The following is a 27,953-nucleotide window of genomic DNA, read 5'->3' as shown; positions in this document are numbered from 1 at the left end:
ATGTTGGCTGCACATATATTAATAATTTTTATGTCCTCTTAATGAATTGTCCCATTTATCATTATATAGTGTCCATCTTTGTGTCTTGTTGCCATTTTTGGCTTGAAGTCTATTTATTCTGATATGAATATGGCTACGCTTGCTTTCTCTTGGCAGTCATTTGCTTGGAGTATCATTTTCCATCTCTTCCCATTGAACCTGTGTTTGACTTTAGAGCTGAGTCTCCTGGAGGCAGCATATAGTTGGGTCTTGTTTTTTAATCCTTCCAGCCACTCTGTGTCTTTTGACTGGTGAATTAAATCCATTTACATTTAGGGTGATTATTGATACATGAGGGCTTAATACTGCCATTTTATCTTTTGTTTCCTGGTTATTCTATATCTCCATTGTTTATTTTTCCTTGTGTTTCTCTCTTCCATTTTAGTTTAGTGGTTTTCTCCAATATTTTTCTCAGTTTACTTTTTTTTTATGTCTTGTGTCTTTGCTCTAGATTTATGTTTCATCGTTACCATGGGGTTTGTATAAAACATATCATAGATAAAATAGTCGTTTTTCTGTTGATAGCATCTTATTTTCACTTGCCTATGTGGCTTCCTTCATTTTCCTCTTTCCCTTTTATATTTCTGTTGCCTCAAATTATCTCTTTTTATGGTGTGAGTTAGTTGCCAAATTGAATTAGCTATAGTTATTTTTATTGCTTTTTCTCCTTTAAACTTTATGCTATAATTGTTTAAGAACATATTTTTATATAGAGTTGCAACTTTCTGATTCTATTTATCATTTTACTCAAAATTTTGTGTACTCTTGCCCTTTCATTTCAGGTAGAAGAACTCCTTTCAACAATTCTTGTAAAGCAGGTCTAGTGGTTATGAACTCCCTCCATTTTGGTTGTCTGGGAAAGCCTTTATTTCTCTTTCATATCTGGAGGATAACTTTGCTGGATAGAGTATTCTTGGATGACAGCTTTTATCCTTTTGTATTTTGAGTATGTCATTCCACTCTCTCCTGGCCTGTAGAGTTTCTGAGAAATCTGCTGGTAGCCTAATGGCAGTTCCTTTGTAGATTACCTTTCTTTTTTCCCTGGCTGTCCTTAAAATTCTTTCTTTGTCATTGACTTTTGACAGTTTTAAAATAATGTCTTGGAGAAGGTCTGTTTGTGTTGTGGTAATTAGGTATTCTATTAGCTTCATGGACTTGAATACCCGATTCCTTCCCCAGGTTTGGAAAGTTCTCAGCTATTATTTCTTTAAATAATCTCTTTGTTCCCTTCTCCCTCTCTTCTCCTTCTGGGATACCAATTATCCTTATGTTGACCTTTCTAATGAAGTCAGATAGTCTCATAGAATTTCTTTCTTTCTTTCTTTCTTTCTTTCTTTCTTTCTTTCTTTCTTTCTTTCTTTCTTTCTTTCTTTCTTCCTTTCTTTCTTACTTTCTTTTCTTCCTTTCTTCCTTTCTTTCTTTCCTTTCTTTCTTTCTTTCCTTTCTTTCTTTCTTCTTTTTTTTAGTTCTTAGTTCTTTCTCCTTTTATACCTGTATCATTTCTAGATTTCTGTCTTCAAGCTCACTAATTCTCTCTTCCATACTGTTGGCATTATTTCCAATGATTTCTAGTGCAGTCTTCATTTCATTTATTGAGTTCTTCAGCTCCAGAATTTCTATTTGGTTCTTTTTAGTTTCAATCTCTTTGGTAAGGTATTCATTCTGTTTGTTAATTTTACTCCTTAGCTCATTGAACTGCCTTTCTGAGTTTTGTTGTAGCTCATTGAGTTTCTTCATGACAGCTATTTTGAATTCTCTCTCAGTTAGATTGCAATATTCCATGATATTAAGTTTGGTTTCTGGAGTTTTGTCTTTTTTTTGTGATACCATGTTACTGTGGTTTTTCATGGTGTTTGATGAGTGGTTCCTCTACTGGTACATTTGAAATAACAAACACCTATCTTCTTTACATAGTTCTTTTTTTTTTTTTTACTTGATTCTAACAATTCAAGAGATTAGTGATTAGAGGGCTTTCTTTTGTTTTTCAGTAGGTGGCGCTAAAGCACAAGTTTTTGGTTTCTCCTACCTGAGCTGCCTCTGGGTATATTTGAGAATCTACACTTTCTACACTCTACTACCTCTGACAGAGGTGTCATCTGATGCCCTCTTTGTCACTGCTTGTGCCTCTGGGGTTGCTGGTGCCTTGTTGCTGCCAGTGTCACTGCTGTTGATGGCATTGCCGCCTGGGGCACTGGGTTGGTGGGTGCTTCCACTGTGTCTGGGTTGCCTGGGTTGCAGGCTCCACTGCCTCAGGGAGAGGGGGAGGTTCAGGGGCATGCCTTTGCCACATCTGGAGTTGTCAAGTTTGAAGGTACAGCCACTGTGGGCTGGGGGGCTGGAGTGGCAGGTGCCTCTGTGGCTGGGAGGATGGGGTTGCAGGCTGTGCTGCCACTGCTGTTTGGTTCCTGTGGTAGAGAGCACTGCTGTCACTGGGAGGCTGGAGTCATGTGTGCTGTCTCTGCTACTGCTACCAGGTTCTCTGGGGCTGGGGGGCCCATCACTGTGCCTGAGGGGCTGGGATTGCAGGCACAGCCTCCCCTGTTCACCCTGGTTCCGCCTCCTCTATGTATTCTAGTCCACCCACCTTTAGATCTACAGATGTGTAGAACTTTCTGGCTTCTGGTGTGTTGGGCAGAGGAACCTTTGTTGAATTATGGATGATTTACTGGTTGTAGATTGAAGGGGAGAGACAAAGGAAGTGTTTCATTCTCCATTTTTTTTTGGTAATAGCCATCCTAATAAATGTTGACTGCTATCTCATTGTGGAATTCATTTACATTTCCTTAATGATTAGTGATGCTGAGCATCTTTTCATGTGCTTATTGGCCATTAATCCATCTTCTCAGGATAAGTGTCTATTCAAGTTCTTTGCCTATTTTTAGTTGTTTTTGTTTTTGCTGTTGAGTTGTAGGAGATCTTTACATATTCTATTAATCCCTTATTAGATACATTTGTAAGTATTTTCTTCTGTTCTGTGGGTTCCCTTTTCATTCTGTTGATAGCATCCTTTAATGCACAAAAGGTTTTAATTTTCATGAAGTCCAATTTATCTGGTTTTTGTTCTTTTGTTGCCTGTGCATTTGGTGTCATATCCAAAAAAATGACCAAATCCAATGACATGAAGCTGTCCCCTTATATTTGCTTCTAAGAGTTTTACAGTTGCAGCTCTTATGTTTAGGTCTGTGATCCATTTTGATGGATATAGTGTAAAGTAAGGGTTCATTCTTTTGCTTGTGGATATCCAGTTTTCCCAAAACCAATGGTAGAAAAGGCTGTTCTCTCTGCATTGAATGCTCTTGGCACACTTGTCAAAAATAATTTGATGATATACAGACAACATAATGCTATTAAACCAAAAGATTCTATAAAAAAAAATCTGTTAGGACTAATAAATTCAGCAAAGTTACAGGATACAAATTCAACACACAAATATCAGTTGTATTTCTATATACTAAGAATAAACAATCCTAAAAGTAAATTAAGAAGACAATTCCATTTACAATAGAATCAAAAACAACAAAATACTTAGGAATAAACTTAACCAAGCAGGTGAAAGGCTTGCTCACTGAAAACTATAAAACATCACTGAAAGAAATTAAAGACACAAATAAATGGAAAGACATCCTGTGTTCATGAATTAGAAGACTTAATATTGTTAGAAATCAGTACTACCGAGTGTGATTGATAGATTCAATGCAATTCCTATCAAAATCCCAATATTTTTTGTAGAAATAGAAAAATAAATCTAAAAATTCATGTGGAATCTCAAGGGACTTCAAATTGCCAAAACAATCTTGAAAAACAAGGACAAAGTTGGAGGTCTCACATTTGCCAATTTCAAAACTTAAAACAAGCCTACAGAAATTAAAACAGTATAGTACTGGCATAAAGACAGACATATAGACCAATGGAATAGTATAGAGAGCCTAGAAATAAATACTTCTGTATACCAAAGTGATATCAAAGTCTTGTGATGAGGACTTTTAACATCTAATCTCTTAGGAACATTCAAATACACAGTACAAGATTGCTAACTATAGTCACCATGCTGTAATTTCAGCCCCAGGACTTAATTATCTTATAACTAGAAGTTTGTACATTTTGACCACCTTCACTCATCTCCCCCACTCCTCACTCCCCACCTCTGGCAACCACCAATCTGTTCTCTCTTTCCCTGAGTTCAGTTGTTTCTGTTTTTGTTTTTAGATCCCACATATGAATGAGGTCATTCATTATTGGTCTTTCTCTGTCTAACTTATTTCACTTAGCATAACGAACTCAAGTTCCATCTATGTTGTTGCAAGTGGCAGGATTACCTTCTGTTTTATGGCTGTATAATATTCCATTGTAAATATATACCACATTTTCTTTACCCATGCAGTCATCAGTGGACATGTAGGTTGTTTTCATGTCTTGGCTATGGTAAATAATGCTGCAATGAACACAGAATGCAGATATCTCTTCAAGATAGTGATTTCATGTCCTCAGGTATATAACCATAAGTGGGATTGCTGGATTATATGGTAGTTCTATTTTTAATTTTTTGAGGAACATTTCCAATGGCTTCCAGTTTTCCCAGCACCATTTTTTAAAGAAACTATCCTTTCCTTTCTTCATTACATATTCCAGGTTCCTTTGTTGGAGATTAATTGACCATGTATACATGGGTTTATTTCTGGGCTTTCTATTCTGTTCCCTTGATCTATGTGTCTGTTTTTAAGATGATACCATACTGTTTTGAATACTATAATTTTTTAATATAGTTTCAAATTAGGAAGTGTGATGCCTTCAGCTTTGTTGTTCTTTCTCAAGACTGCTTTGGCTATTTGGGATCTTTTGTGATTCCATACAAATTTTTAGGATTTTTTTTTCTATTTTTATGAAAAATGTCATTGGAAGTTTAATAGAGATCTCATTGAATCTGTAGTTGGCTTTGTGTGGTGTGGATATTAATTCTTCTGTTCCATGAGCATGGAATATCTTTCAATTTATTTGTGTCTTCCGTTTTTTTCATCAAAGTCTTATAGTTTTCAGTGTAAAAATTTATTCCCAAGTATTTTATTTAAATTTATTCCCAAGTATTTTATTCCTTTTGATGCCGTTGGAAATGGGATTGCTTTCTTAATTTCTCTTTCTGATAGTTTGCTATTAGTGTATAGAAATGCAAGTGATGCTTGTATATTGATTTTGTATCCTGTAGCTTCACTGAAATAATTTGTTAGTTCTATCAGTTTTTTGTAGAGTCTTTAGGGCTTTCTATATATAATATCATGTCATCTGCAAATAGTGACAGTTTTACCTCTTCCTTTCCAATTTGGATGGCTTTTCCTTCTTTTTATTGCCTAATTTCTCTGACTAGGACTTCTGCTACTATATTGAGTAAAAGTGGCAAGAGTGGGCATCCTTGTCTTTTTCCTGATCTTAGAGGAAAGCTTTCAGCTTTTCACCATTGAATATGATGTATTTGTGGGCTTGTCATATGTGGCCTTTATTATAATTATTTTTATTTCTGTAAAATTGGTTGTAATAGCTCCACTTTCATTTCAGGTTTATTTATTTCAGTCTTTTTTCTTTTTTCTTAGTATAGCTAAAACTTCATCAATTTTGTTGATCTTTGGACAAATCAACTATTGGTTTCATTAATTTTCTCTATTGTTCTTCTATTTCTATCTTATTTATCAATGCTCTAGTCTTTGTTATTTCCATCCTCTGCTAGCTTTGGATTTAGTGTGTTCTTTTTAAATTCCTTATGGTGTAAAGTTAGGTTGTTGATTAGAGATCTTTCTTCTTTTTAATGTAAGCATTTACAGTTATAAACTTCCCTGTTAGCACTGCTTTCACTACATGCTATAAGTTTGGGGGTTGTGTTTTTATTTTCATTTGTCTCAAAATATTTTATAATTTCACTTGTGTTTTCTTCTTCAACCCATGGTTGTTTAAGAGTGTGGTGTTTAATTTCCTCATATATGTGAATTTTCCAGTTTTCCTTCTGCTTCTGATTTCTACTTTGATTCTATTGTAATCAGAAAAGGTACTTGGTATGATTTCAGTCTATTAAATTTATTAAGATTTGTTTTGTGTCCTAACATATGCATCTATTATGGAGAATATTCCATGTACACTTGAGAAAAATGTTTATTATGCTGTTGTTGGGTGGTGTAGCCTTCATATGTCTGTAGGTTCAATTAATTTACAGTGTTGCTCAAGTCTTCTATTTCCTTTTTGATTTTCTGTCTGGGTGTTCTATCCATTATTGAAAGTGGGGTACTAAAGTCTCCTACTACTTTTGCAGAGCTCTCTATTTCTCTCTTCAATTCTGTCTATGTTTACTTTGCCTATTTTGGGACTCTGATGTTTGGTGCATATATGTTTATAATTGTTACATCTGGCAAAATTGACCCTTTTATCTATGCATAATGTCCCTCTTTGCCTCTTGTAACAGTTTTAAATTTTTAACTTAGAGTCTATCTTGTCTGATATTAGTATAAACTCTCTGCTCTCTTTTGTTTACTCTTTGTATGTAATATCTTTTTTCATCCTTTAATTTTAAACCGATAGGTGTCCTTATAGCTAAAGTGTCTTTGTGTGTATTGATCTAAGATATAAAAATGAGAACTCCTTTTGTCCCTCATTTCTTCCATTACTGTCTTCTTTTTTGTTTAGTTAGTTTTTAGTAGTGACATATTTGATCCCTTCTCATTTCTTTTTGTGTATTTCTATAGATATTTTCTTTGAGGTTCCCATGGGATTTCATATAACATCCCATCCTAAAATTATAACAGTCTTTTAAAAATTAATATCAACTCCTCTTCAATCACATACAAAAACACTACTCCTTTACAGCTCCACCTCCCCCATTTTATGTTATTGATGTGACAAATTACATCATTATTTAGTGTGTAACCATTAACATCAATTTATAATTATTTTATGCATTTCCCTTCTACATCCTATAGGATATAAAAACTGTACATAAAAAACAAATTACAATACTACTGTCTTTCATATTTGCTCATGTATTTACCTTTAATGAAGAACTTTATTCCTTCAAAAATGGCTTTGAGTTACTATGTAGTGTCCTTTCATTTCAATGTGATAGACCCCCTTTTACATTTCTTGTAGGGCAGGTCTACACATAATGAACTCCTTCAGCACTTGTGTATCTGGGAGTGTCATAATTCCTCCTTCATGTTTGAAGGATAGTTTTGCTGGATGTAGAATTTTTGTCAGTTTTTTCCGTTCAGCATTTTAAGTGTCATCCCACTGCCTTCTGTCCTCCATGGCTTCTGATGAGAAATCATAAATTTATCTTATTGAGAATATCCTTTATGTGAAGAGTCATATCTCTCTTGCTACACTCACAATTCTTTGTTCATATTTGTCTTTTGACAGTTTGCTTAAAATGTATTTCAGTGTGGATCTCTTTGAGTATATCCTACTGGGAGTTTTTTGAGCTTTTTAATACGTAGATTCATGTATTCCATTAAACTTCTTAAGTTTTTGGCTAGTATTTTTTTCAAATATTCTTTCTGTCCTTTTCTCCCTCTCTTCCTCCTTGGACTCCTATAATGTGTATGTTGCTCTGCTTGATAATACCCCACAGGTTCCTTAGGCTCTCTTCACTGTTCTTCATTATTTTTCACTCTTCTTTTAGACTGGACAATTTGAATTGTTCTGTCTTCAAATTTGCTGATTCTTTATTCTGCCTACTCAGATCTACTGCTGAATTGCTCTAGTGAATATTTTCATGAATCCACTGCTGTACCTTTCAGCTCCTGAATTTCTATTTGTTTCCTTTATACAATTTCTATCTCTTCATAGATTTTCTCATTTTGTTCATATATTGTTTTCCTGATTTCCTTTAGTTCATTGTCTATGGTTTCCCTTAACTCTTTGATCATATTTAATACAGTTGATATGAAGTATTTGTCTTTTTAGTAATTCAAAAGTCTGGAATTTCTCAGGGATTGTTCTTTGAATTTAGGGTTTTTTTTTTTCTTTTCCTGTAAATGGGCCATAGTTTTCTGGGGTTTTTTTGTTTGTTTGTTTGTTTTTTATACCTTGTGGGTTTTTGTTGAAAACTTAACATTTGAATAATATGATGTACTAAGTGTTGAAGTCAGATTCTCCTCTTTCCCCAAGGTTTTCTATTTATGATTGTTGAAGGCTGAAATCATTCATTTATTTAGTGACTTTCCAAACATTTTTTTAAACATCTTTATTGGAGTATAATTGCTTTACAATGGTGTGTTAGTTTCTGCTTTATAAAAAAGTGAATCAGCTATACGTATACATATATTCCCATATCTCCTCCCTCTTGCGTCTCCCTCCCACCCTCCCTACCCCACCCCTCTAGGTGGTCACAAAGCACTGAGCTGATCTCCTTGTGCTATGCAGCTGCTTCCCACTAGCTATCTATTTTACATTTGGTAGTATATATAAGTCCATGCCACTCTCTCACTTCATCCCAGCTTACCCTTCCCCCTCCCTGTGTCCTCAAGTCCATTCTGTACGTCTGCGTCTTTATTAATATGCTTGGATTTACGTCTAAATTTAAACGTTTTCTCTTTCTTCCCTCGATCTATATTCCTCTGTTTCCTCATATTGCCTTCTTTTGTTTAAACATTTATTAGTATTCCATTTTAATTTACCTGTTATGTTTTTTACTTTATATCTTTGTATAAATATTTCAGTGATTGTTCTAGGGATTTCCGTATAGATACTTAACTTTTTACAATCTACTTACAATCCATATTTTTCATTTCAAGTGGAGTATAGAGTCTTTAACACCTTATGAATCCATTTATTTCTCCCTTTGTTATATTTGTCTTATATATTACATATGAATACACTGAAAATCCCTTTGAACAATGTCACAATTTTTTCTTTCAACCATCAAACATATTTTAAAGAATAGTAGATGAGAAGATTAGTTCATTTTATTTACCCAAATATTTATCATTTCTCTTGCTCTTTATTTTCAATATTCCAAGTTTCCTTTTGGTTTTATTTCTCTTCAGTCTAAACTTCCTTTAATATTTCTTTCAGAGAATGTCTATTGGCAGTGAATCCTCTTAGTTTTCCTTCTTCATGGAATGTCTATATTTATTGCTCATTCATTAAAGATATTTTTTCTGGATATAGAATTTTGGGTTGACAGTTCTTTAACACTTGAAAAGATTTTTGCTTCCTTTTAGCCACTGTGGTTTCTGATGAGAAATACACAGCTATTCAAATTATTGTTCTCCTATTGGTAATGTATCATTTTTTGTTCTGTCTGCTTCAATGTTTTTTATTTGTGTTGTTTTTCAGCAGTTTGATTATGTTGAATGTGGGCATGTATTCCTATGAGGTATTTTGTTTGAGGTTTCCTGATCTTAAATTGGTTGGTTTGTGATTGTTACCAATTTGGAGAAGCTTTTAGTAATTGATATATCTAATAATGTTTTAACAGTAGGCTCTTTTTCTGTATTTCTGAGACTCAGTTGACACAAATGTTAGGCCTTTGATATTATATCTGAGTCTTTGTTCATTTTTAAATATTTTTTATATTTGTTTACTTTATTTTCTTTATCTTTTTGGCTGTGTCGGGTCTTAGTTGTGGCATGCGGGATCTTTCATTGCAGTGCACGGGCTGTTCGTTGTGGCGCTTGGGCTTCTCTCTAGTTGTGGCATGCAGGCTTTCCCTCTAGTTGTGGCGTGTGGGTTTTCTCTCTCTAGTTGTGCCTCGCGGGCTCCAGGGTGTGTGGGCTCTGTAGTTGTGCCTCACGGGCTCCAGAGCATGTGGGCTCTGTAGTTTGCGGCACTCGGGCTCTCTTGCTGAGGCGCGCGAGCTCAGTAGTTGTGGCATGTGGGCTTAGTTGCCCCATGGCATGTGGGATCTTAGTTCCCCCCCACCAGGGATCGAACCCCTTTCCCCTGCATTGGAAGGCGTATTCTTTACCACTGTACCTACCACCAGGGAAGTCCCTCTGTTCATTTTCAAATGACATTTCTTCCTGAAAATTAATTGACCACCTATTAAACAACACTTGAGTGAGAGAATAAATAGAAATGATAATTATGGAATTTTTTAAAAGATAGTGAAATTAGTATATATCAGGATCTTTGTTATACATGAAAAGCATGGTTAGAGGAAAATTCAAAGTCTTACACTTTTTATCAATTAAATAACATTTAAAATAATTTAAAATTATAAATAACAACTAAAAATAATAAAAATGAATTAAATTTATAGTTCAAACAGTTAAAGAAACAAGGTAAGTCAAAAGGAAGTATGAAGAAGGACATACTATGGGCTTCCCTGGTGGCGCAGTGGTTGAGAGTCTGCCTGCCAATGCGGGGGACACGGGTTCGAGCCCTGGCCTGGGAAGATCCCACGTGCCGTGGAGCAACTAGGCCCGTGAGCCACAATTACTGAGCCTGCGCGTCTGGAGCCTGGGCTCCGCAACAAGAGAGGCCGCTATAATGAGAGGCCCGCGCACCGCGATGAAGAGTGGCCCCCACTTGCCGCAACTAGAGAAAGCCCTTGCACAGAAACGAAGACCCAACACAGCCATAAAATAAATAAACAAATTAAAAAAATTAAAAAAAAAAGGACATACTAAATGTAAAATTAGCAAGTAGAATGTAGTAATGATGTAGAAAAGAGAAAAACATGTTTTTTGGTTTCTTGAAAAATATTAATAGACATACCACTAGCTAACATAATCAAGAAAAAAAGGAGAAAGCAAAGACATACAATACAAAATAAGAAATTATAAGGGAAAAGAACTATTATTTTTTTAATTTTTGAATTTTATTTTATTTATTTTTTTATACAGCAGGTTCTTATTAGTAGTCATCAGTTTTATACACATCAGTGTATACATGTTAATCCCAATCGCCCAATTCATCACACCACCACCCCCACCACCCCACTGCTTTCCCCAGTTGGTGTCCTTACGTTTGTTCACTACATCCGTGTCTCAATTTCTGCCCTGCAAACTGGTTCATCTGTACCATTTTTCTAGGTTCCACATATATGCATTAATATACGATATTTGTTTTTCTCTTTCTGACTTACTTCACTCTGTATGACAGTCTCTAGATCCATCCACGTCTCAACAAATGACCCAGTTTCGTTCCTCTTTGTGGCTGAGTAATATTCCATTGTATATATGTACCACATCTTCTTTATCCATTCGTCTGTCGATGGGCATTTAGGTTGCTTCCATGACCTGGCTATTGTAAATAGTGCTGCAGTGGACATTGGGGTGCATGTGTCTTTATGAATTATGGTTTTCTCTGGGTATATGCCCAGTAGTGGGATTGCTGGATCATATGGTAATTCTATTTTTAGTTTTTTAAGGAACCTCCATATTGTTCTCCATAGTGGCTGTATCAATTTACATTCCCACCAAGAGTGCAAGAGGGTTTCCTTTTCTCCACATCCTCTCCAGCATTTGTTGTCTGTAGATTTTCTGATGATGCCCATTCTAACTGGTGTGAGGTGATACCTCATTGTAGTTTTGATTTGCATTTCTCTAATAATTAGTGATGTTGAGCAGCTTTTCATGTGCTTCTTGGCCATCTGTGTGTCTTCTTTGGAGAAATGTCTATTTAGGTCTTCTGCCCATTTTTGGATTGGGGGAAAAGAACTATTGAATCTGAAGAAATGTCAGAAAATCATTCAACCTAGTTCACAGGCTTCTATCAAAGTAAATTTTAAAACTTTATGAGATGAATAATTTCCTAAGGAAATATTTGTTACCAAAATTGATACTATTAGAGTTAGAAAGCCTAAATAGACCAATTTTCCTAAAAGAAAGAGAAAAGGTTATTGACTGGTCTACCAGAAAAGCTCAAGGCCCAGATGGCTTCACAGGGGAATTCTACCAAACTTTCAAAGACCTGATTGTTCCATTGATCTGTAAATTGTTTTACAGTATTGAAAAGCAAGGAAAACTACTTAATTTTTTAGGTAAAGCAAGTATAAGTTTTTAACATAAACCTTATAAAAACAGTATGAAGAATAAAAGCATAGAATATGATCACTTATTAATATATTAGTGAACAGATCCAGCATATTAAGAAAATAATAGTCCATGACCAGGAAGATTTTATGCTAATAATTCAAAGTTGGTTGAATATTATTAATCCCATAAAGAAAATATATAATACCGATAGTTCTAAAAAGAAAACTCATATGATTCTTTCTGTAGATACCTATAAAAGACCTTTGAAAAAAGTGAACACTCATTCTTAATACAGTAGAAATTGATAGTTTTTTAATGGAAGAAACACTAGAGGCACTTCCACTAATATCAGGAACTAGTTAAAGTTGTCTACTCTCTCCACTGTTATTCAACATTTTACCAGAAGTATTAGCCAATGCAATGACAAGAGAAGTTCATTTATGGCATAGGAATTGGAAAAGAGGATATACTGTTATCTCTATTTGCATATTACATGAAAGTGTACCTGGAAAACTTAGAGAATCAATCGTAAAAATAACTCAAGTAATAAAATTTTTTATTAGAGGAGCAGGCTATAAAATTGACATAAATAAATCAATAATCTTCATTTACACAAATAAATAATAACCAATTAGAGGACACGATGGTAGAAAAAAACCCATTAACCATAACAACAAAGAGGATAAAATACTTAGGAATACATTTAACCAAAAAATGTGAAAAACTTATATGAGATAAACTTTCAAATCCTCATAAAAGGCAAAAACAGAGACTCTAACAAATGGCAAGATATCCCTTGTTTATGACAGGAAGAGTCAACATCATAAAGATGTCAGTTCTTCCTAAATTAATTTTAATTTGATGCAATCTCAATAAAAATACCAACATAGATCTCTATGGAACTAGACAAGTTGATAACTAAACTTCATATGGAAAAATAATCATTCAAGAATCTCCAGGAAAACACTAAAGAAGAAAAGCTACAAGGGGAGGGGGGACTATCCCTACCATACATTAAAACACACTATAGAGCCTCTGTAATTAAAACAGTGTGGAACTGGCTTATGAATAGACATACCAGTGGAATAGAATAGAAAATCCAGATAAAGAAGATCTGGTACATATATACAATGCAATATTACTTAGCTATAAAAAAGAATGAAATAATATCATTTGCAGCAACATGGATGGACCTATAGATTGTCATACTGAGTGAAGTAAGTCAGACAAAGACAAATATCATTTGATATTGCTTATATGTGGAATCTTAAAAAGTGGTACAAATGAACTCATTTACAAAACAGAAATAGAGTCACAGATGTAGAAAACAAACTTATGGTTACTGGGGGGAAGGGGGGGCAGGATAAATTGGGAGATTGGGATTGACATATACACACTACTATATATAAAATAGATAACTAATAAGGATCTACTGTACAGGACAGGGAACTCTACTCAATACTCTATAATGACCTATATGGGAAGAAAAGAATGGATATATGTATATGTATAACTGATTCACTTTACTGTACAGCAGAAACTAACATAATATTGTAAATAAGTACACTCCAATAGAAATTTTAAAAAATAATAAAAAGTTATGTTTACACTGTAGGAAAAAAACAAAAAGAATCGAAAATCCAGAGATAGACCCAAATAAAAATGGAATAGAATTTTGGTATATGATAAAGGTGGGATCTCAATACATTGGGACAAAAATGGACTTGTAAAATAAATGGTACTTGGACAACTGGATAGCAGTTTGGGAAAAAATAAGATAAAATTAGATATACACTTCATACCATATAGAGAGTAAACTTCAAATAGATCAGGAATCTAAATATTAAAAATACCATAAAAGTGCTAGAAGCAAATATGGACGAATTCCTCTTTAGCCTGGGTATAGGAAAAAGTTTTTAAACTATGACTCAAAATCCAGATGCAATGAAAGAAAAGGTTGAGAAATTTGACTGCATAAAAATTTTAAACGATAGCTTCTGCATTGCCAAAAAATCCCCCACATCATAAATAAAATCAAAATTCAACTAGCAAATTGGGAGAATATATTTGCAACATAAATAACAGACAAAAGGCCAAAATCCCTAATGTTTAAAGAACTCTTAAAAATTTAGGGGCAGAAGATGAGAGTTTTTGTTTCAGAAGTCACACTTATGTTTCTGCAGTTTTCTTTTTTTTTTCTCTCTCTTAACAGTAAGGTTTAGGGTTTTATTACTGTCAAATACAAATAGAACTACTTCATTCTGTTTAATTCCTTCATAGTAGAACATTCCACAGTGTGGCGCAATTAATGAACCATTTAGCTTTTGAGGGTATTAATTGATTCAGCACATGTCTATTAAGCACCTACTGTGTCTCAGTCAGCACTGGATACCCTAAAGATAATAAGGAAAGAAACAGCCCGTGCTCTCATAGAGCTGATAGTTTAATACTGGAGACAGACAGGAGAGAAGTGCATAATCTAGTATAAGAATCCTCTCCTGACCTTCACATCCCACCCTAGCTGCTCTTCTATATCTCCTTCAAGATTGAGATAGCAGGTTACCCTACCTGCCTCCACCCACATTTCTGGTAGTCATTCCATACCCCCTGCCCAATCAGATGGTTTCTGACCTACTGTGTTTGGTCATCACCAGTCACGTCCAATGTGAACATCCCAATGAGTGTTGATTAGTCCTCATCTCATCTTAGTTAAAGTCTGCAATCATTGACACCTGGTGATATTTTCCACTTCCTTATTTTTTAATTCTGTCTCAGGCCACTATTCTTCAGTATTCCTTGATGAAGACTGAGCAGCAAAATTGTTCTCACCAACTCCAACCCCATATATCCAATTGACTGCTAGACTCAAGTTCAGTGAGAATATAAATGAACTCATCTTCTTTCATGTACCAAGTTTCTCTTAGTTCTCAGTCCCCTATTTGTGCTAATGAGTTTCCAAAGATGGCTTCTGATGAATGTTGACTCAGTATTCACAACTTTGTATAGTCATTTTCCACACTGAATATGGGCTAGCTCTGTGACTAAAGAATAAAGAAGTGATGATATGCCATTTCCAGGCCTAAGCTTTAAGAGAACCTGACAGCTTCCCATTTCACACCACAGTGAGTCCTGATATACCCTGTAAGAAGATCAGCTATCTTCTTGTAAGGAACAATTAAAAAGCTAGTGTAGTGAGGGAGAGGCTCTGAGGCTACTTGAAGAGAGAGAGAGAGGCCTAGCAGTCTCAGTTGAGTCTGGCTTTCCAACTGTCCCCTTCCAAGGATCCAGATATATCTACATAAACTGTCATAGATTTTCCAGACTGGTCAAGCCCTTGGATGACTGCTGACCCAGCCAATATCAAGTGGAGCAGAAGAAACAACCAGCATATAATCTAAGAGGTAATAAAACAGTGGTTATTTGAAGCCACTGTCTATGCACCATCTTACCCAATACCAACCACCATATAACCCAAACAACGATACAACAAAATCCTTCTCTCCATAAAGACTACCATCTGCTCAGCCCTGCCTATACCAGGGTCTTCTCATCACATTAGGTGGGATACTCTACACATTCCTGCTCCTACCATGGAGGTTCTCTTCCTTGTAGGTAGGCTTCTAGCCATTCTTACCCACACCTCACTCTTCAACACCACTACATTGCAGTGTCATGGTTCAGTTCCATCATTAATCTCTGTCACATGTGTGTTCCTTTTTTATTTAAGTTCTATTATATCACTCCTCTGTCATACATAGGGATTCCACAGATACCTATATAATAAAATTTTCCATATGTGTGGTGCTAGAACCTATACTTGGATTTAGAATATACATTACAATTATTACATTATGGTTTTTCCCATGGTTTTCATATGCTCTGTGTGTCTGTGTGTATACCCTCATTTCCTCCATTCAAGTGACTCTGAATGGGCCAGTGGGCACTGGGCCAATTGTCCAAGTTGTAGTACACAAACTGATGCAGCTATTTCACTATTTACAGTATTTCAGAGACCCGTCCCAGACTCTACTTTTAACTCTTAGACCCTGTATTCTATGCCCAGTTGTTCCTCAGTTAGTTTCCTATTGCTGCTGTAATGAATTTCCACAAACTTAGTGGCTTAAAAATCCTACAAATTTATTCTGTTACATTTTTGGGAGGTCAGGAGTCAGAATTGGTCTTACTGGGCTAAAAATCAAAGGATCAGCAGGGATGTGTTCCTTTTGGAGGCTCTGAGAGAGAATTCGTTCTTCTGCCTTTTCCAGCTTCTAGAGCTGCCTGTGTTCCTTAGCTCATGGCCCCTTCCTCCATCTTCAAAGCCAGCATAGTAGCATCTTCAAGTCCCTCTCTTCCATGACCCCTGCTTCCGTGATCTCCTTTTCTGACCCTGGATTTGACCCTCCTGCCTCCCTCTTGTGATGACATTGGGCCTGTCTAGATAATCCAGGATAATCTCCCCATCCTAAGGTCCTTAACCACACCTGCAAAGTCCATGTTGTCATGTAAGAAAATATATTCACAGGTTCTGGGAATCAGAATGTGGATCTCTTTGGGAGTCCATTCAGCCTATCATGGCCCTCAATCCCAATTCTCTCACCTCAATGGCCTCACCTTTCAAATGGGTCATTGACAGAACTGTTTGACACCAACACAGCATTGCTGTTGAACAAAGGACTTCAGATTCTCCCAATATTCATGCTCTGCAACTGGTGTTACAATTTCCAAAATCTTTCTAATCCTTCCCAGACTCAACTGTACCTTCCGACACCCTAGCCCAGTTACAGTTCCACATGTCTAGAAAGGGAATTTGGACAGGTTGAGTGGTGGGTAAAATAACTAGGGTGGAGGTCCCTACCCAAAGAAGAAACATTTGAGAAACATAGGGATGAGTGCACAGATGAGAGTCACCTCAAACTGCTTGAGGGAATCAGGGAATCTTCCATGGAGACAAAAATTAGGATCTGCAAGGTGAATGGGATATTGACAAGCAAAGAAGCGGCAGAGAGCAAGAAGGAGTTCTGAGATGAAAGAATAGCATGTACAAAGATGAAGAAATAAAAGAGAGTGTATCTGATTTAAGAATCCTACAAAGTAGTTCAATAGAGCTGAAGGGAGAAAAAGAAAGGTTGGGGTGAGATGGGAAATAAGGGAGAGTGGAGACAATAGGAATGACAAACATTTAATGCATGTTGGGCAATATGCTAGTTGATTTATGTGCATTTCCTTCACTGAATCTTCACTAGTAGCCTGAGTGAGCATTTTTGTAGATATTACAGAATTGGATGGCATTAGGTGGCAGACTTGAAATTCCAGTGCAGCTCTGCCTAGAATCAAAGATCATGGTCTTTTCACAAAGTCACTGCTGCCTCAAATGTGGCATGCAAGCCATGGATGGTGCCCAACAGGTCATTACTGGTACATGGACAAAGTTGTTGTGTTTGTTGTTTAATTATAATATATTTATGATTTTAAAAATAAGATTTAATCAACACGCAGGCCTTTATGGGAAATGAACAAGAGCATTTCCAGGGTGTAAACTAAGGGGCAAACTTCCTTAAATCCCCTCTAAATATGACACTTCCTTTTCAGATGTTCCTCATGGGGCAACAGTTGCCCAATCAAAATCCTACATGCTCTGGTACTTCACGTCTACACACAACATTTGTAAGTCTCTCTTCTTTCCCCACCGCTTACTAAATGTGTATTCTTTTTTTTTTTAATTTTTATTTTATTTATTTATGGCTGTGTTGGGTCTTCGTTTCTGTGCGAGGGCTTTCTCTAGTTGTGGCAAGCGGGGGCCACTCTTCATCACGGTGCGCGGGCCTCTCACTATCGCGGCCTCTCTTCTTGCGGAGCACAGGCTCCAGACGCGCAGGCTCAGTAATTGTGGCTCATGGGCCCAGTTGCTCCGCGGCATGTGGGATCTTCCCAGACCAGGGCTTGAATCCGCATCCCCTGCACTGGCAGGCAGACTCCCAACCACTGCACCACCAGGGAAGCCCTAAATGTGTGTTCTTCATTTTACTAACTGCTCTCTGCCTCAGTTTCCTCATCTATATAATGAAGGTGATAATAGGAGCTAACATGTTAGATTATAATTAGGACTAAATGACTTAAAGTTCTTAGATAAGTGCTTGACATATGGTAAACACCATACAAATATACTTTTAAAAACTTCAATAGACAAATCAATCTCTTCCATAAAGATCTTCCCTTGTATACCACCCCATGTTGGGTCCAAAGCTTCATTGCCTGCTGGCCACCTGCTCTAACTCCAGTCGCCTCTCCAACTTCCTGCCTCTAGCCATCATCCCTCATATTGTTTCATTAAGGTGACAGTATGGTTTCTCAGCTCTTATTTATATTTTCTGTCTAAGTTATCAGCTTTGCACCACAAATTCTCCTCATAAACCACAATTCTTAGTGAATATCAGAAAAATATAAATACCAATTATCTCTTCATCTCAAAAATACTTAAAAGCAAAGTTGTTTGTTACAAAGGGTTAGTTTCAGGGAAGATACTCTACCCTGTAGAAGATGACATGGGGTAACAAGATTCCAAAGGAGATAACTAAGCAAGCAATCAGGTTGGCTTGCCAAAAGTTGGTAAGTGCTGAGAGTAGATAATGAGACAATGAATCAGAGCAAGACAGTTTATTACAGCACAGCAATAGCAGGAACATCAGTATGGTAGCACTGGTTTCCCTGTCCCCAAGTCCCACAGGGCCCAGAAGGTGGCTTCACACACAGTGGATTGCACCACGGCTGAGGAACCAAAGGGCAAGGGCTCTGCACCTTTTGTAGCAAGCAGCAAGCAGGTAAGTTCTATTTCCCAAGGAGTAAGCAGTCACATAGTAGTTAAGGTAAGGTCACCTTGACCTATTTAATTGCCTATATGACCAGCTACAGAAACTGCTCAGTGTTAAGGGACAATTAGGCACTGCAGTTTGGATGTGCAGACACTCAGGGCCCATGGTGGACTGCTTTTCCCAACAGGTAGAAAATCCATGTACACTATTGTAATATATCACAGAGGGTGAAAAAAGAAGTCAATGTTGGCTGTGCACAGCAGTTAGCCACTGGATCTGGAGGGAAGGCTCAGGAATGAGGAGCATCTGAAACTGTTAGAAGATAGGATGAAAATTGTGAAGAGCTGTAACAGAGAGGAAGGGCAAAGGAAGGAGTGGGAATTGCCAGATCATTAGTAAATTGGGGATTTCCTAAATTACAGGCCACTGGGACTTTAGAATAAAATAGTCATAGGATTGAATTCTGGCTCTGTCACAGGTATATTAGGGAATAATAATACATGCATTGAGAAAACAATGAGAAGAGCAATTTAAATAGCTTATATGAGACACAATTAAATTTAAAATCCCCTGCATTTCTTATAATTTAAGTTTCCAAAATCTTCCTATGTTTTGGTTTCATTGTAATTATATCTTTATGTCAATTAATCTTACATAAAAATATTAGGCATATAATTAAATGAGCTGTGTAACTGACAAAAACCCTAGGGGTAGTATAAGAATGAGGTATAAAAAAATGTTGTTCAAGTCATGGTGTATATGGGCAATTTTGCTAGTGTGTGTATAGGTTGATGTAGAAAAATATGTGAGAATTCCACATTCCCTGGTACACAAAGATCTCACATATAGTTACATATGGCAGATAGGATCTACTGTACTGACTCTTAATTGGAAAGAGGGCTATTTCTCTATCGAGTGTTATTACCGTAAATTAATTTTTCAGTTAAGCATTTATTAATGTCTACTAGACTTCAAGAAGTGTACTTTGCTGGATATGCAAAGACCAATCACTCAAGGCCCTACCTTTCAAAGATCAAACATCTTAGTGAAAGAAGCAATCATGTAAGTATATAGGTCTTAAAGGATAAGTTACTGAAGGTCACAGAACTAGTAGTGGTAGTAATAAATTGTCTGCTCTAGTTCTGCCAGTCTATGGTCCCATGAAATTGTTCTCTTATGATCTCCATTTTTACTTATCTCACTTTCCCTGGCTCTGCTTGCCCATAAATTATTAAAATATGCACACTAAGTTAATAGACTTGGATCAGGAGGCAGCTTCCAAGAAGAGATTGCTGGACACCTCTCTGTATTTTCTTGGTGGTTCCCCAGAGAAGAATTCTGGAAATAAAGCTCTGCCCATCTGTGAGTGGTACAGGGATCTAAGGAAGGCCTTTCACCCTCCTTTTCCTAAGTAATAGCTGTTCCAGGGGAACTGCTTTCTCATAGTCATTTAAGGAGTAATGATAAAAGGGACAGCTCCAGCTCCCAACCTTCTTAAATTATCCTCAGAGACGGCCCTTAGCGGGGCTTCTTTCATTGTCCAAATTGCCTAATCCTTTCTGATGTATAAAAATGTCAGGTAGTTGGACGCCAGGCTGGTTGGTTTCAGCATAGATCTCTGAACTTTGACCTAGGCTTTTGAAGGATGCTACAACCTTGGGAGTTCCTGGATTTTCCAAGTGTCCTCCTGTGTTGGCAGGAATATGACTTTGTTGTCGGGAATGACATCTACATCTCAGCAACTGTAACATAAGCAGGGTTTCCGTGGTGAATGGAGAAAGGCCCACTTTTGGAGTTCAGCAGGCCTGGATGTGAATCTGAGTTCCACCACTTAACTACCTAATTTACCTAACTCATAGCCTATTTCTTCAACTGTAGAAGGGGAATAATAATATATTTCTCACAGGTCTTTGAAAAATAACAAGTGTCAAAAGTTGAGTATGCAGTTGATATTCAATATAGGTTATCACAGAAATATGTTTGTTGTTCTTTTATATTGTTGAGCTCCTCAAGGTATGGCCCCTGTGTGAGTCATCTCTGTGTCCTTTAAACTCCTAGCACAACTCTTGATTTTTTTACAGTTCTGTATACAGGCACACCCCCGTTTTATTGCACTTTGCAGATACTGCGTTTTCTACAAATTGAAGATTTGTAGCAACCCTGCGTCGAGCCAAGTCTCTCAGTACCATTTTCCATCATTTGTTGGTTTCATGTCTCAGTGTCACATTTTGGTAATTCTTGCAATATTTCAAACTTTTTCATTATTATTATATTTGTTATGGTGATTGATAATCAGTGATCTTTGATGTTATTTCTACAACTTGCTGAAGGCCCAGACGATGGTTAGTGTATTTTAAGCAATAAAGTATTTTTAATTAAGGTATGTACATTACTTTTTTAGACATAATGTTATTGCACACAATAGACTATAGCATAATGTAAACATAACTTTTATGTACACTGGGAAACCAGAAAATTCGTGTGACTCACTTTGTTGTGATGTTTGCTTTATTGTGGTTGTCTGGAATTGAACCCCCAATATCTCCGAGGTATGCCTGTAAACTACTTATATGCCAGCGTTGTTGATACTGATCTCTGTTATAATAAAGTAAAATGTTGCTTCCTGTAACTCTCTTGCCATGATGATTTTCATTTGTGCTGTTGAGCTACATGGGACTAGGGCTTGACTACAGCATTTCTCTTCCTCAAATCCAGACAGGGCAATATGCAAAGGCTGAAAGATTTGGTCTCTCACCTCATATGCTCTTTTTTAAGAGCAGAGAAGTGTATCCAAGAATCACCTCAGCAGACTTCCCCTCAGGGAGCATTGCCCAGCACTGGGCCACACGCACAATCTAAATCAAATGTAAGGAAGGTCTTGTAAAAGAGGTGTGTGTGTATGCAGGTGTCTGGGGCAGGAAGGATGCAGTTGTGCATGTGTATGTATGTGTCCACGCCCAATGAATGGCTCATACCTGGGTCCATCAAGATGGTGCAGGCCGCATAGCACAGGGAGATCAGCTCTGTGCTTTGTGACCACCTAGAGGGGTGGGATGGGGAGGGTGGGAGGGAGGGAGATGCAAGAGGGAAGAGATATGGGAACATATGTATATGTATAACTGATTCACTTTGTTATAAAGCAGAAGCTAACACACCATTGTAAGGCAATTATACTTCAATAAAGATGTTTAAAAAAAAAAAAAGATGGTGCAGAGTGAAAATAGTCCCATAGTTTACAGATTTCAAGGAATAGGGGACAGCCAACATGAAATTTGCATATAATTTTACCTGTTTAATGGCATCAGGATAAGATAGCCCATTGTATCTATCTAGTAATTGTTAAAGCCTTGCAAATGGGATCTGACATATGCATAATCCCCCGGGTAAGACTTCTTCTACCCTGGACAGTGCTGGAGCGGGCACTATGATTGTTTCCATGGCTGACTAAATATTTACCTTCTGATTGATCATTTTTTTCTGTAACTGTTATAACATTTGAATGGTTTTATGCTTAAGTTTTTAAAGACTCTTTGCAAATATCTTCCCTGATTTTATAGTTCAAACTTAGAGAACAAATATATTTACCTGGAGTCTCAATGTTGCCACCACCCACCATGAACACCCATTGGAAAGCTTTTACATTCTGGGTTTTTCTCTCAGGCTTCTATATCGGTACATGTTCATGTAAGGAGCTCTTTCCCATGGGGTAATTCTGGCTTCAGATAACAAGTGTAAGGTCTGAATGAACTAGTAGTCACTTGTCACATAAATCCCAAGAGGCATGGAGATGCTACTGCAAAATTGAGTTCTCTGAAATATGACAGATTTGAGACATGTTCTCCAGTGGCACAGTGATAGCTAATGTTTATTAAACGCTTATGAGATACTTTTCTGAATGCTTTAATCATATTAATTAATTTAATGATCAAAGCAAGGTCCCTATTAGTTTAGGTATAGGCATTATCCAATTTTATCAATAAAGATATTGATAGAGAGGTTCAGTGACATACTGACAGTCATTCAGCACACAATAGTAGAAGCAAGATTTTTACCCAGTCAGTCTCCCTCCAAAGTCCAACCTTGTAACCACTATGGCACAGGGCTTCCACTCCAAAGGCTAGTTCAGGAGAGATGCTCAGATTTGTTTATTATTTGGGGGAGGTCAGTGAGACACAGTGCAAAGGGCATGGATAATGTGAGTAATAATGTGCCTTCTGATTTTCTCTGAGGATGAATGAGAGAAAATATCATGCTTAGCACCTGGAATGTATGTAGAAGCCCAATGAATGATAAATGGGATATACAGAAAAAAGGCAAAAGAAGAAAACAATCATTTTTGTGTGTTCAGAGTGGTAATAACCTAACTATGGGAAAATAGACTGTCAGATTATTTTGTAACTCTTTTCCCAGACCACCCCCTAGGGTCTGAATGAGGTTTCTTCTGAAAAAGAAAAATGGTCTGCTGTTACACACTCTAAATGAAGGTGAGTCCTGGGGCTTAAAATCAGGGTACTTTAGAATTCCCCCTTCTTAGACTGAGATGAGGGAAAAGTTTTCCAACACTCCCCTTCGGGCTGGGAGTAAGTTTGGCCATGATTGCGAGGTTGAAAGGCTAGTAGAAAATACTGGTGTTGGAGGTGATGAACTGCTCCTGGCCATTTGGAAGCAGTCTGGGAGCAAGGTAGGACCCTGGCATAGTGAGAAATCCCAGAATGGATCAGAGGTCTATAAATGGTTGTAAGTCCTAGTATTTGTGTTACACTTTTCTCCCACAGCCCAAGAAGTCTCAATAAAATCTCATTAAATATTACAGCCTGGATTCTGCTGTGAGATGGGAAATCTGTTAAAGCCCCAAATCCATGCCTGGGTAGAGGTCAGAGAGCAGGATCCCCTCCACTGAAGCCTGAGTGCTGATGGCTAGAGGCAGTCACCAGCCTGGAATCAAAATGCCCTATGGAAGAACATCATGAGGGTCAAAAGTGTCAGAGCTAGAGTGGTGTGGCAGTAAAGGCAAGAAGTCCAGAGTAGACGGGACTCCAGGGGACTTTTTCACATCACGGGGAAAGAAGCAGCAGAACCACCTCTAGCAAATCTGATTCATGAAACCAAATTATAAAAAGGACTCCTCATCTCTTTGATCAGGAAGATGGCCTTGGTTTTCTTGCTTTTGTCATTTTAACAAGGAGAGGATTACCATCAGTACAGATAAACACTGTACAAAGGCTGAAAACTGTTTTACCTTTTAGTTTTGTTTTGATTTTGCTCTGTTAATCCCAAACCTAGATAGATCATGAAAAAAGAGATGAGGTATTGAAATAAAGAGCAAGTCTAGGTCTTCAGGGTAGCAAGGTTTGATGATACCCAAGATTTCAGTGAAGGTCACAGGCTCTGGAGAGAAACATTTCTATGCTGAAAAGTATGGTTCCACCATTAACCAGCTGAGTGACCTGGTGATTGTTACCAAACCTCTAGAAGCCTTACTTTCGTCACCTGTGGAAAGGAGCTGATGATGGCACCTATGTGAAATTTTTAAACTGGTATAGATTTGGTGAAACAGTCACTCTCATAAACTTCTGGTAGTACTGTGAGATCATTCAGTGTTTATGGAAGTCAGGCTGCATCTAAAGATTAAATACGCAGAACCATTGAATCAACAACGTCCCTTCAACAGTTTATTCTGAAGGAAATAAATGGACATATGTACAAACATGAGAGTAAAAGAGCATTCACTTCTGCACTGTCATTCACATAAAAAAATGCCTTAAATGTACATTGTCTCAGTTTAGACTTCATTACCTTCCTCTGGGATACATTTTTGGGCTACACTTAAAAAAGCTTATTTTCTTCCCTTCCTAGGAAGGTATGAGGCCCTTCCTGGGGTCAGTTCTGAGTTGGTCTCCTAGGGCCTGGAGGCGGCTTCTGGATGGTCTGCAGAACGTGTTGTGCCTGGGGAATGAGAGTGTTGTGGGGTGGGAACCTTGGGCTCTGGGGCGTGCAGTTCTCCTCAAACCCTAGCACTCACAACCTCCAGTCAGCACCTCCCTACATTTCCACTGCCTCCGTGGCTCCATTCCTGTAGCTATGCATCAGCTATGGCCTCTGCAGGAATGCCCTTTTTAGACAAAGTGCTCAGAAAGGCTTTCATGGGATGTGCTCCTGTGTAGCAGCCCCACGCTTGCCGGCTTGCCCCTTCACGGGGATCCATGCACTTAGGGACATGAAACCCTACCTTCTCTGTTTCCATGTTTCTGACTTTGCCTCCCTCCTCCTTCCCTGGACTCCATACCTCTTCTTTACTGACCCCTTCTTCTGCAGCGATGTGAGTTTCTGAGAGGAACTGTATATCCAGCTTCTCCATCTCTGCCATCATCCTGGACACAGGGGGAGACGGAAGAGGAGGAAGAAGGAGATGAAGGTTAGACAAGGAAGAGAAGAAAAGAAGAGGAAAAGAAGAGAGGATGGGGTGAGGAGAAGAGAGAGGAGGAGGAAAGGAGAAAGGGGGAAGGAAGGAGAGGAGGAGAGAGAAAGAGGAAGGAGGGGAAATAGGAGGAGGTGGAAGACGGGGAGGGCGGAGTTGATGGACAAGGTAGGGAGAGGAGGGAAGGAGGGTGGAAGGAAAGGAATATAGAGAAAGACTGGGGGAAGGTAGAGCATTGGGAGATAGAGGAGAAGGAGTGGAGGAGCAAGTGAGGGAAGAGGGGGAAGACTAGAGGGAGGATTTTGTGTAGAGGGGGAGGGGGAGAAGGATAGGGAAGGAGAAAGAAGAGCTCAGAGGAGGATGAAGAGAAGGATAAGAGAGGCAGAAAGGAAGAGTTTAAAAAAAGAGAAAGAGAAGAGGGTTGTATGGGGGTATGGGGGGATTTGTATGTCTGAGGATCTCAATTCGTGCTCCCCAGGGACAGCTTTCCCAGGTGGGGTATGAGTCCAGCCCTTCCCTGCTTCACCCACAGGCAGCCCCTTATGAGGGTGCTCCCTGCCCACCTCTGGCGCTGGCGCTGCAGTTGCTGGTGTTGCTTGGAAGCTGCCTCCAGGAACTCCTTTGTCTTCCTGTTCTCTTCCTCAAGCAGCTGCCTGGAGGGCTGGCCACAAGGGTTGGGGGTCATCAGTCCATCCCCCAACTCCTCCCTTCAGCCTCCTTCCATTCTGCTATGGAAGAAGAGCCTTTTCGCTGAGTACAGTGGCCCTTCCCATAGAACAGATGGCTCAGCTGATGCTGCTAATCCTCCTTCACCTGTATGAGTTTCTCTGTGGAAGGAAGCAAGGCAGGGCGGGGACCTCTTACCTCTGAACCTCACTTTCCATTCCCTTGCATTGCATCAGGAAGATCTTCAGTGTCTCTGTGGGGAGAGGAACCGAGGAGGCCCTGTGAGAGTTCACAGGAGGAATCGAAGTTGGGCAATTAGGTGGAAGATTCCAAACTAATTTAAAGGAATTCCGCTTCTGTGCCTCCATGTCCCACCTCCAGAGTCCCTATTGTATAGATTGGGCCCCTAGAAGACAAACCTGCATTTAATTAATCCATCCTGTTGGCCTTGGCACATAGTAAGGGCCCTGGCACAATTGCCACATATTTGCATGAACTGAACAGAATCCTTAGGTGTCATAGCAGTCTGTACCTGTGTGTGTACCTGTAGGTGTTGCTCTCTTCCACCAGCTGGCAGAGCGGGAACTCCATAAATGTCTATCAGAAATGGGCAGTTTGTTCTGCGATCATTTAACCTGGCCACTGAGGCATCAGGTTTTACACACCACACACACAGATACACACACATACACATAAATATATACAGCAAAGGTAGGCTTCTGAGAAAAGTCTGGGGTTCCCATGACCTTTGCCTCTATTCCTGGATGATTCTTCTTTTCTCCAGGAAATGATGGATGGAAGTTGGAAGGATTTATGAGTGTACAGGTGGATGACTAAATGACTGGATGGATATATGAAGAGAGAAAAACACATGGTTGGATGAATGGATGGAACGTCAGACAGTTTAATAAACAGATGAAAAATAAATAGTGGAAGGATTATGGATGAATAAGTAAATGATTGGATGGATGGTTGAAAGGAATGGGAAATGGCTGGTTGGATGATGGTATGAATTTTTGTGTGGATGAATGATGGATAATTGGATGGTGGTTATTATATAGATGTATGCTTGAATGGATAGATGAACATCTGTTTGGATGACTGAATTGATAGATGGTAGGTAGATGGGTGGATGATGAAATGGATGAATGGATGGGTGGATGGATAGATGGTTGCATCAATTGCTGGTTAGAGGAATAGATGGATGGGTAGATAGATGGATGGACGGTTAGATGCAAAGGGTGGAAGAATGGAAGAGTGGATACACTGGATAATTTGGACGGATAGATAGATGGATGGATGAAGGCTGGGTGAATCAATAGCTGGTAGGATGACTGGATGGTTAAATGGATGGAGAGATGGTTAGTTGAATTGGATAGTACTGCTTTTAAGTTCTTGCATGGTTTTGGCCTGTTTGGCTCCCTGTGTATTTTCTTTCTTACCCTGGTTTCCTCTTGCAGTTTCCTTAAGAGAGTCTTGGTTAAAAATAATAATCTTTCATCCTACTAGGAATTTATTCCATTCATTTGTTCCATAAACATTTATCCAATGCCTATACTATGTGTCAGACTTTGGTAAAAATTCAATGAACAACAAAAAAAGGGTGATTAATTACCACTAGGGAATCAACAGACTATAGGAGGCAAATATTAAGTTCATTATGATACAAATAACTGTCATTATTTATGAAAATTATAACTATCAGTGAGTGGAGTGTTCCAGGCAAAAGGAATGGCAGAATTAAAAGTTCTGAGGTTTTGAAATATGCCTAGTGAATGTCTGGGAATAGTGAGGAAATAGAATGACTGGAATGAACTTAGCCAAGGGAAGTAGTAAAATGGAGAGCTAGAGGGGCCAGATAATATCTAGGCTGCAGCTCATTGAGAGGACACCTGTGTTTACTATGAGTGAGGTGGGAGGTAGGAAGGGGTTTTATTATAGGAGAGGTGTGAATTGAGTTACATTTGAACAGGATTAATCTGTCTACTATAGGCAAAGTAGCTTTTGTGGCTAGGGCAGAAGCACAGAGAGGAAGAGAGAGAGAGAGAGGAGACAGGGAGAGAG

At 38.1% G+C, this 27,953-nt stretch overlaps 1 long non-coding RNA gene across 1 annotated transcript in view; it reads left to right on the top strand.

Moving 5' to 3' along the window:
- Positions 1-24,131, top strand: part of LOC309620057 — a 36,240-nt gene extending 12,109 nt beyond the window's left edge. The window contains exons 2-3 of the long non-coding RNA XR_014239406.1: positions 15,309-21,803; positions 22,019-24,131. This is a non-coding gene — a long non-coding RNA (uncharacterized lncRNA). The remainder of the gene's footprint in view (positions 1-15,308; positions 21,804-22,018) is intronic.
- Positions 24,132-27,953: the final 3,822 nt, after the last annotated feature.

The sequence above is a fragment of the Balaenoptera borealis genome, assembly GCF_965194805.1.
Source record: "Balaenoptera borealis genome assembly, chromosome: X".
Lineage (NCBI taxonomy): Eukaryota > Metazoa > Chordata > Mammalia > Artiodactyla > Balaenopteridae > Balaenoptera > Balaenoptera borealis.
Note: the sequence above shows the minus strand (reverse complement) of the source record. Positions and strands in the feature narration are given on the sequence as shown.